Below are 12,414 nucleotides of genomic sequence, written 5' to 3' on the forward strand. Positions count from 1 at the left end.
CCAAAGGAGCAGAATGCACATTCTTAAGTAACCATGAAATATCCTTCAGGATAGATCACATGTTAGATCAGAAAATAAGTCTCAATAACTTTACGAATATTGAAATCATATCAAACATATTTTTAGACCACAATGTTATGAAATTGGAAATCAGTCACATCAAAGGAAACTGGAAAATCATAATATGTGAGGTTAAACAACATGCTACTAAACAATCAAAGTGTCAATGAAGAAATCGAAGGAGAAATCAGAAAATGCCTTGAGACAGATGGAAATTAAAATATAATATACCAAAATCTACAGGATGCAGCAAAAGCAGTTCTAAGAGGGAAGTTTATAGCAATATAGGCCTACCTCAAGAAACAAGAAAAATCTGAAATAAACAATCTAACTTTACACATAAAGGAACTAGAAAAACAGGAAGAAACAAACCTCAAAGTTAGTTAAATGAAGGAAGAAAGATCAGAATGAAAATAAATGGAATTGAGAGTAAAAATATAATGATCGGAGGGCACCTTTTGGGATGAGCACTGGGTGTTGTATGGAAACCAATTTGTCAATAAATTTCATAAAAAAAATATAATGATCAATTATCAATATAATAATATTCAATGACATTAGCTCTTTGAAAAAATAGACAATTGACAAACCTCTTACTAGACTCAGTAAATAATAGGTATTTCTTCAAAGAAGTCATACAGGTGGTCAACAGACACATAAAAACATGTTCAGTGTTACTAATAATCAAGGGAATGCAAATCAAAACCACAATGATATATAAACACACACCAGTCAGAATTGCTACTGTAAAAATGTAAAAAATAACAAATTTTGGTGAGGATGTGGAAAAAAGGGAATCCTGTTTGAATTGTTGGTGTGACTATAACTTGGTACAGCCACTATGAAAAACAGAATAGATGTTTCTCAAAAAAAAAATTAAAAAATAGAACTACCATATGATCCAGCAATTCTACTTCTGATTATTTATCTAAAGGAAAGGAAACAATAATTTGAAAATATATATACACTCCTATGCTTATTGCAGAATTATTTACAGTACCCCAGATACAGAAACAACCAATGTCAATTGATGGATGAATGGACTTAAGATGTGGTAAACACACACACACACACACACACACACACACACACACACGCACATACACACACATACACACACTGAGTACACACTGGAATACTACTACTCAGCCATAAAAAAGAATGAAATCTTGCCATTTGTGACAACATGAATGGACCTTGAGTGTATTATGCTAGGTGAAATAAATCAGACAGAGAAAGAAAAATACCGCATGATTTCATTTGCATGTGGAATCTAACAAAAAATTAATGATTTCCAGGGGGAAGGAAGTGGGGTATGGGCAAAGGAGTGAAGGGGAGTGGGAGATAGAGGCTTCCAGTTACAGAATGAATCAGTCATAGAGATAAAAGGTACAGCACAGGGAATACAGTCAAAGGTACTATAATAGTGTTGTATGGTGACAGATGGTAACTACACTTGTGGTGAGCATAACATAAGGTAAAGAGTTGTCAAATTACTATGTTGCACACCTAAAACTAATGTAATATTGTGTCAACATTAATTCAATAAAAAAAAATTTGTGGCTGTATTAAAGCCACCATTAGATTTGAAGAATGACTCCTGGTTTTATTGTTTTCCCACCTTCTGATACTTGCTAGAGCTACTTTTTGTTTGTTTATTTCTTTGTTCCCATTTTTAGTTGCCACTGTTTACTCACTTGAGAGAGAAAAAAAAATGTGGAAAATTTCCCTGGATGTCGCCATAGATTCTTCCTCTTGATGCAGAAGTCTGATAAAAATGCACTGTTTACTTGTTATATCCATTCAATAGGTCTCAAAAATGTCTCTTCCCTGCTTCTGCCATCTTTTTGCGTATGCAGAAAGTTCAGTAACTTTCTCTACCTTGTCTCATTCTACACAAAAGGAAATGAAAAATGTGCTAGATTACTAACTTTGGGAAAACAATTTGGTCACATTCAGCCTACCTTCCCCCTTTCCTCTCTGTGGAGCCAGCCTGTCTGCAGAGAAGACAACTTTTCTGCTTCTTTCAGGAAAACCCTTACCTGCCCTGCCCACCTACCCTCACACACAGGAGACTTCACTGGTCTAGCAGTGGTTTTGTGGGTGAATTTACATAGTTGTAGTCTGTTGTAGCCATTTACTCACATAATAAGACTTTCTCCAGTACTTTAGCATCCTCATTATTATTGATATTATAACCCAGTTTTAACCCTTGTATTGCTTTTCATAGTGTTATTTAATGAACCTCCTCAAATACTCATTAATTCAGAATGTGTTGTTTTAGATATCTCACAATGTGTTAGGTATTTTTCTAAACATCATGAAATATATAAAAAATATTACAGTAGACCATTCAGCATCAATGGAAGAAATTCTAATAACCCAGCACTGTGCTGGGTACAGGTAGATAGACACATGTCAAGACCATTGAATGAATGAATTAAATCCCTAGTCACATTTGAGGTGCATGTCATAGTCCCTGATGTGCTAAATACTATGTGTCATGCCAGGGATAGCATGGTATGAAAGTCTTGCATGAAGAGTAATCCAGAGCAGTGGATAAGAGACTGGACAGGTAAGAGACTGTGCATTACACAATGATGTGTGCTATCAAATAGGCAGCAACTATGGGAGTGTATCTGAGAGGCTGGGGAAGGGGAATGATTACTAGTAAAGGCTTTCTGGATGATAATATCTGAGCTACCTTCCCCACGTTTATAGGGTATGAGAGGAGATGCTAAATGGAGAGATCAACTGTGTGCAAGTTGTCTTAAAATTTAAGGCCAATAATTTTCACACATATGCATTTGACAGGCTTTATTTTCTGAAGAAATTGGGACTAAGATGAGTTAGTACTTATTGAGATTAGTGAGGTAGTAGTTAATTACAAATTGTATTTTATGTTACTCTTTGAATGAAAACAGAAAAAAGCTAGTGTGTGTGTATAATGACAAGGTAGGAAAGTATTACTATGATAGAGAAAGATAGGACTCAGTATAAAGAGAGGGAATGGTTAGGACTTAAGTTCCCTGGGTGGGGACAAATACGTATTTTGAAACAATGTTGGGAGCTGCTGACCAAGAGCAAATTCTCTCAAGGTTAAAGTTCCTCTTAAGAATGTTACAGACACCACCTACTCCCCTACAGTTCCCCTCAAGAATTTGACAAACAAAATGCCTAACTAAAATAAGTAAACCATAAAACTTACGCTATACGAGACAGACAGTATGATCATATTCTGACTCCTCACACAATGGAATAGGGCCAATCAGGAATGAACAACCGAGCACCTAGAGTTATCAAGCCAATAATGGTAGAACCTGTGAAGGAACAAGGAGGAAGGCATGGGGGCCAACCAAAATCCTGTAAAATAAATGGCGATATTTTATTCTTTCTCTTTGCCAAATAGTATTCCATTGAGAAAGAATAAAATCTTGCCATTTGCAACAACATGAATGTAACTGGAGGGTATTATGCTAAGTGAAATAAATCAGGCAGAGAAAGACAGATGTCATATGTTTTCACTCATGTGGAATTTGAGAAACTTAACGGAAGATCATGGGGGAATGGGAGGGGGAAAAATAGTTTCAAACAGAGAGGGAGGCAAACCATGAGAGACTCTTAAATATAGAGAACAAACTGAGAGTTGATAGGGTTGGAGGGAAGGGGAAAATGGGTTATAAGCATTGAGGAGGGCACTTGTTGGTATGAGCACTGGGTGTTGTACGTAAGTGATGAATCATGGGAATCTACTCCTGAAGCCAAGAGCACACTGTATACACTATGTATTAGCTAACTTGACAATAAATTATATTTAAATAATAAAAATAAAATAAACCCTTGTGGATTAAAAACAAATCCTGTAAAACAAAGTCCCTTGCCTATAGTCAGGGGTATTCACTTTTGAATTCCCCCTCTTTGTAAAGAGAGCTTCCATACTATTCTTACTTTCTGATCTTACACTTTAATAAACTTTTGCCTACTGCTCACTTTAGTCTATGTCCACCTCTTCATTCTTCAAAGCAGCAAGACAAGAAATCCCTGGTATTGAGGTAAAAAGTACTGCAACATTATGAGCAACAAAATATGTGCTATGGTACCCTAATAGAAAAGATAAGAGACGACTCATTGCCATCTGGAAGTTTAATATCTAGTAGGCAAAACAAAACACACAGGAAATTAAATTAGTGTGGCATGATTTAAATAAATGCCATCCTGTCATCTATGATTCATTTACAAGTGAATGGGAAAGATAAAAAGTGTTTTGGGAATTCAGAGGACTAAGAAATCACAGCTGACTAGAGATGAGGTAGAGTTTACTGGAGAAACAGAATCTCAAAGGAATCCTCAGCAAGACCTTGAAAAGTTATTTGCGTCTATGAATGCTTTTGTTTGTGTAAGTTAACAACACATTATGAATGATTTGAGTATCAATTATCCTGTCTTAAAATGTACTTTGTTAGTAATATCCAATCATTAAAATTAACCTCGTCAAAATTAATCACTTTTATTTAGTAATTTGAATGAAGCTCTTAACTTTTCTTGGGTCGTTTTGTTTTCATCTGCCACAAATTTTCATATTGCATGTGTATATTCATGTTTTATACTAAAGATTGTGATGTTTCTGTAGAGGTAGGCAAAAAGTCAGATCCGTTCTTTCTTAGGTTGTGGTAAATAGGCATGAATGCAAGAAGGCATGTTGTTACCAGAACTCTTTTCAACAATGAACTTTTTTTGAAAGATGAATTTTCCAAAAAAGTTGAAATGTATTTTTATGGTCAAGACGAGGAGAAAAGAATGTATTTTTCCTATTTACATTCTCTTGAGTTGTCCATTTTAGCACTATTTACTTCAAAAATATTTCACTTCTGTTAGCTCTAATTCCACTATTAAGAAAGCATATAATAGATATGTGTTTTGATCTATTCATTTTGATAGTAATGTTGTATCCACATATAGACATAATAGAGAATATCATGCTGACAATAGACTTTTTCAGGGCCTCAGGAAAGTTGATAGATTTTATGGGCATATTACCTTGTTGGACATTCCTGTGTGCGCTATTTATTTTTTATACTACCTTGGCTGAAAACCATCCTGTCCCAATTATTTACAACAGTGAAGTTGAACACGTTATTTGATAACATCTTCTTTAGAGACACTTGGTAAATCTGAATAATTATGCCCAATAAAAAGAGTCCTTGGAGTTGATAATTTACCATCAGCCATAGTAATAAAGATTAATGTCAGGAACTCATTTAATCTTAAGGCAAAACTGTCATTTAATTTTACTGACTTCTGTTCTCCTTGTATTACTACATAATGAAGCTATGGGTTACAGTCTTTGTATTGTTTTTTGTAATATTTCGAATCACAATTTTAATCTCATTTAAAATTATTTTTCCTTAGAAAAAATGAGTGAAGTGTTCTAAAATAATCATGTTTATTAACACAAATAATATGGAAGGAGGAGAATTTGACTATAACTTTTCCTGGCAAATAAAAAGAGGGTTTACTCCTTCCTACAATGGAAACCAACTGGCTGATGCATATTATAAATTACATTCTCTCCTTCCAGTGAATAAAAGAGATTTCACATAGCACATTGCATTTATCCTGAGAAAGAGGAGAATGCGTTATAGTTTTTACTATATGGACAGGAAATTTTAAATAAAATGCTCCTACCTAGAGTGTATGGGATTATGTAGTTGAAACACACACACACATAGACACACACACGGACCTGATTGTCTAATTTTTTTTTTCTGAAAAAAAAAAAAAAACACTCTTGTATGTAGAGAACTTCATTATTTTTTTATCCTTTCTTTCCCTTACTATGTAGCTTAATAATGTGTGTGTGTATCTCAAATAGGATTCAATAGATACGTTCTGTTTGTACATAAATTTGTAATTAACAGCATCTACCTTTGTAATGTAATATTATGGATTTCAGTTAATCGACTATATAGGAATAGATAAAATAATATTAAGAAATCTACAAATATATAACTATAACAAATACCTCCGTATTTTTTAATTTTTAATTTAATTTTTTAATTTAATTTTTTTTTTTTTATTTTGAGAGAGACAGGGAAAACATGAGCAGGAGAGGACCAGAGAGAGAGAGAGAGAGAGAGAATCCCAAGCAGGCCCTGTGCTGTCAGTGCAGAGCCCCAAGTGGAGTCTGAACTCATGAAATTGTGGGATCATGACCTGAGCCAAAATCAAGTCTGACGTTTAACTGACTGAGCCACCCAAGTGCCCCTATATTTTTAAATTATTCATGTTATTTTTATTTTTTTAATGTTTTTTATTTATTTTTGAAGGCGAGAGAGAGACCGAACATGAGCGGGGGAGGAGCAGAGAGAGAGGGAGACACAGAATTTGAAGCAGGCTCCAGGCTCTAAGCTGTCAGCACAGAGCCTGATGCGGGGCTCGAACTCATAAACTGTGAGATCATGACCTGAGCCAAAGTCAGACATTTAACTGACTGAGCCACCCAGGCGCCCATCGTATTATTTTTCTTGTAGCAACTTTATTTATACTGGCAACCAATACTAAAGGGTAATTTAATTTCAAAGATACAATATCCAAAAAGGGCATTTCTTCTAATTTTTTAAACTTATTCTTTTTCTATCTCGTTTTATTCCTCTTGACAAAAAACATTCAAAGTGGAACTAATAACTTGTATCTTTCCTTTCCAAAATAGTCATTCACTGTTAAATCTATTAAGGGATAAAATATCTTTTAGGTTGCTACTATCTTCTCATCCAGAAGCAATTTGTCTTAACTTTAGTCTTTTGAGTTGTGTAGCTGTTTTACTTGTAATTTATACACTGTCAAAATAACTTCTTTATCTAGATATATCACTGGGAAAAAGTCAAATGCCTAAAATGTCATTCAAATTCAACATCTTATCAGCTGAAAGACCAGTTGGCTTATTACCATAGCCAATTTGCAGAATAAGATGTCAAATAGGTACCCACGGTTTAGGAAGTATTTCTTGCAATTTTGATCAGTAGAGATATAGTGAGTATTAGACATTGCAAAGAAGTTTCATTACATTTTTCTTTTGTGAACCAAATCTATAATCCCTGATTTAAAAATATATATGTATATTCAATTGATTTTATTTTTGTAGAAAAAAAAAACAAAAATTCAGATAAAACAGTGTTGCACATATAGAGTTTAATATGTTTAATATGTGACATGACTACTTTATGGAATAGTCACTGTTATTATTCCCAATATGCAGATGAGTAAACTGAGGCATGGAGAAGTTAAGTAACTTGAGTGATTTCACTCAATTGAGTTAGGATACAAATCCAGAATCTCTGTATTTAGAATCTGAGCTTTTAAACACTATGTGGTTTTAAATAAATTGGAAAAGGCTTCAAGGAATACTTATTTAACTGAGAATATATAAATATATATAGAGAGAAAGATTGTGTGTGTACATATATATATATATATATATGAATTCACATATATATATATTTACATATAGATAGATCTATTTGTGTATATGTAAATCTCTGTCTATATGCATATAGATATAGATATATACATATATGTATAATTACATATATACATTTTTTAATTAAAATGGGTTTATATTTAACATTTAACCAGGACTTTGAGTAAGAATGGCTTGGGGGAGATTAAAAAATATTTACTGCAGGGAGTTATTTTTCCCTATGTTTGGCTAAAATCTCGGAGGGCATCAGTGATTATCTTGTGATTTTAAAGGAAAAGAAAGTCTTAACAGCAATTTTAAGTTGAAAACATTATCTCAATTTTGTAATTTAAAATGTGCAGCCCCCTGAAGTGATTCTAAAAATTTAACATGATTTAATGTTAAACCTTTTTATTTCCCCAGCTAGTCTTCTGTGGTCAGGAAACTTCAAGTAGGTTCTGAAACCACTTACTGCAATTATTATTCAGTAACTAGTGGTGTCTTTGGAGCAAGCCCATTTTTACCTTTGTGCATATAAATATCATCTTTTTCCCAGGGAGAGGAATGAGATGGGATGAGAGAAGTTTTAGCATCCACTATTTTGTTCTTTTTTCTTTTGACGGAAAATATTAAATGATCAAGCCCTTTGGTAATCCCAAGAGATTGCCAAAGTATTATGCCCAAGAGAAAAGATCAATAAACCAGGAAGAAACACAGTCCTAACAGACACACACACACACACACACACAAATGTGGTTTGAAAATGTGGGTTCAGAATACTGGTGCTTAATTAATTAACTTGCACAAGTCTATGGAGGTAGTGAGGTAGCTTGCTAGGAGGTAAGTAGGGAAGAACAACTGAACAATCCAAATCTATCCTCGTCCTGGCTGTGTTTTGGCAACACTTCATGGTAGTTACCTTATATGGCTTCAATAGGAGTGAGGACAATTTTGGTACTGTAAGTAGTTAGAACTTCTAAATAGTAGAAACAAATTCTAGGAGTTCCCATTTAGTTGGTGCCAATTTTGTCAGCCTATCCAAGGAGTATTGAATAGGTGAATATTGAGGAAGCAGGAATCCACACTTGGTTTCCCTGTTTCCTGACAATAGGTTTCCTGCAATTCCCCAAACAGCATTGTCTTCCAGTCTGCACCCTAACAATCCCCTTTTTTGCCTTCCCAATTTCAGTAGTTGTAAGACCTTTAGCCTGTCATCACTTGGGATATGAATATGGGCAAAAGAAGAGGAACAATAATCATCAATTGTGCCATATCAAAATATATACTTGGTTATATTTCTGTTATTTCATTGGACTTTCATCATGGAAATGCTGTTTATATCTTTATCAAATTGCTTTTCCATATGATACTTCATACATACTTACAGAACCATTAAATGGACAACTATATCTTTAAGATGACTTCTAATGTCACTGCCCATAAAACTAACAGTGATCAAGACATCTTATTAGTTACTCTTGCCCTAAACAGACATTTTACTCTAAAATGCACAGCAACTCCTCCTAATTATATTTCCTTTTTTGGTATAGGCTCAGCCACGTTTTCCTATTGTATTCAGAGACAATAAATTGTCTGTTAGACCACATTCACAGAGATGCAAATAAAACACTGATTATTTAGGCACAGTCATTAGATAGTATTAAAATTTAACATCATAATGATGTTTAAGAGGAGTTGTTATATAATCCCTGTATTTCAGAGTTATAGAAGGAGGTATGGTAATGGTATATCAGAGAATCAGAACCACTAGGAATGATGTAGAATAAGAAATTTATAGTAGAAATGAGATCTTAATACAAACTTTGAAGCTAGTTAAAGTCTGTATGTAAGACTGATGCTTTTGTGTCTGGTATGAGGCCTGGATCTAGCAAGCTGGCAGCTGGACAGCAAAGACGGACACAAAGTGAGGAGGACCAGGGAAAACACTGACATTTTGGAACTCAGAAGTTCAAACTGGAAACCATACCTTTTTCTGACTAATCCAAATCTCAGTAATATTAATGATCAGCAGAAACAGCTTCACCATGAAATGACGTGCCCACCTGGCTCAGGATTTGGAGAAATTGAATGACGTGATTCAGTGGGAACTGGAGTAACTTCAGGCCTGGCTTCAGTTCCATGGCAACAAGGTGAGCCAGCAAAACCACAGTAATATGTGGAACTGTAATAGCATCTGGCTCTGACAAACTTTCAGAGGAGTTGCAGCTCTTCTGGCTCCTGCTTACAAAGAACAGACACCAACGAACACTTAAGAATTCTGAAGTTGCTTTCATATATGTACATCTTACTGTCTTGATATATATATCAAGACATATATATGTGTATACACATATAAACATATATATACATAAATATATACACACATATATATATCCATATGTATATATACATATACATATACATTTACAATTGCTACTTCTTACTGTCTCTTATCCTCTCCGTGAATGTAGTTAGAATAAGGTTGGAGAAGTTTTGGTAAGTCTTATAAGTTTTTCAAACACGATAGCTTTTCAGACATCCTAAGCCTTTAGATGCCTTCAACTATAAATTACTAAGGACATTGTAGTATTTTATCTCCATTGGTCTCTGTCTGTGGTCTGTGCTTTGGTCACCCAAGCAAAATGCTAAAGCTGTCCTCAGACTATCATGATAATGTGTTGAATCCAAAATCTCTGCTTAGTGTTATCATATGAAAGATTTCAGTCCAGTCCAACATTATATTTGTTCCACTCTGTTCTAATACTGTTAGGATTCATTCCCATGCATATTCTCAAAAATTCTGCTAATATAAATGACCTAAAATCTTATAATTCTTTTGATGCATCTTCCCATGTGTCATACTTTTGGGTTTACCTCTTTTGGCCTGCTAGGACTAGAATCTAATTATAAGTTCAGAAACAATAAGAGGTGATAGAATAGTTATTAAGGAGTATCAGCAGTTCTCTATAAGCCAAATACTTCAGAGGAGGCCATTACAGGTTATTCAAGCAAAGAAAGACTAACTTCTTCATAAGGAAGGTAAATCCATTTTTTTTTTTTTTTTTTGACAGGAAATGGCACTTTAATAGTTGTGGCCAGGGTGACGGGACCAAGATGGGGCTACAGCTGGGGCAGCCAAGAGGCCCTGGCTGGCCCGGGCCGGTCCAGAAGCCTCCTCTTCCTGCTGGGACGGGGCCCCGCTGCAGCTCTCTCCTTCCCTGGTGAGGTCCCACACGTGCCAGGGATTAATCCATTTTTAATGCTAAAAGCATTTCAAGATAATTTATGAGGTCAAAGTCCCCACTTTTAACAGACTATGCTCATAAGGATCACTACAATTTTAAGGGTCCCTATGCTTCCATATCAATACCCTAATTTTAGCAGAAGACACCCATGATGTTACGAATGTAATTCACATTGTTATTTACTCACTTGTGGGATAAGACTTAAGTGTGACTTTAAAAAATCCGAATTCTATTGATAGAGGAGGCAAGGGTTTCATTTTAGGAGATTATAGAAGTGTTATGATCTCTTACCGGGATCCAAAATTGAGATGAGATTTTAGTACTAAGCTTATGAATTTATTTCCCCAAGCCACTAGCCTATTTAGAAACCAACCAACCCAACCCCCTTGCACTCCATTATTTTCACTACTGGATTCTGTGGCGGCAACTATATAGTCATCCAAAGACTTGCCTTCTATAGCATTCAATCACAGATTTGTCCAGATGATAATTTAAACAACTCTTTTGTCAGTACATTCCATGACCTACCACTAACCCAATTTCTACTGAAAACAGTCATTAATGTTTTCAAAACTAATAAGACCAAAGAAACAATTCTATATAACCTAGAACCAATTCCAAGAAACAATTCTTAAGGTCCTGATACCCTGAAATCACTTGTGGTACCCAATTCTGTATTATTTCAGGGTTGATCAAAGAGTAAGAACCACAATGAGTGATATAGGTACTTGTTATAGGGATTAGGCCTTACATAATTATCAGAGAAGATTAAGCAGTTGATTTAAGGCTGTTGCTTCTGCATGTGATGTTGGATTTGAAGTCAGAGTCAGGATATGGAAAGAAATATTGGATGTTAATTTGTGAGGAATAACAAACTGGAATTGATAAGTATGAACCTATGAGATAAACAGGAATCCATGGAGACAAAATGAAACCTATAAAAACAAAATAGAACCCACATCTGTTTCTCATTGCCTCCAGTTTTAATGATGTGAGAAATCTGTGCTGTAATCTGGGCACCCTTCACCAAAGAGCTGCACATTTGCTTTGGCCATGATGTGCAGAGGATGAAGCAGAAGATCTTCTGAATCTTAGAACTAAGAACCCAACTACTTCCCCACACCAACAAGGTAAGCTAGTGCATTGATGAAAATTTGCATAAGCTGCAAAGGTCTTGACTCTCCTTGGACTTTCAGTGTTGAAAAGAAAAGAAAAGAAAAGAGAAGAGAGAAGAGAAGAGAAGAGAAGAGAAGAGAAGAGAAGAGAAAAGAAAAACCATCTATTCATTTAAACCTTCTAGATATGATACAAGTTTCTCTTCTGGCTGACTTTACCCAGAACCATATGGGAAAGGGAAATCTGAGAAATGAAATTAGCAAAATTGACACAATACAAAGTCACCACATTGGGAGTAAGATTCCTATGAGTAAGTCAGGAAGAACAGAAACCAAGTAAGCACATAAAAATTATTTCCCTTTTGGTGAGGAGTATTGGAAGACCACTTGTCTTTACTGTGTCTCAGTTATAGCTAAGTTTTAAAGAAAGCTTATGAAATACCAGTTTATAAATATGAAACATACATTTGAGTTTGTGGTATGCACAAAGCATAGGACTACATGAAAATTACATGAGGAAAGTATGTAGACCAAAATC

Source organism: Prionailurus viverrinus, chromosome B1 (genome assembly GCF_022837055.1).
Source record: "Prionailurus viverrinus isolate Anna chromosome B1, UM_Priviv_1.0, whole genome shotgun sequence".
Lineage (NCBI taxonomy): Eukaryota > Metazoa > Chordata > Mammalia > Carnivora > Felidae > Prionailurus > Prionailurus viverrinus.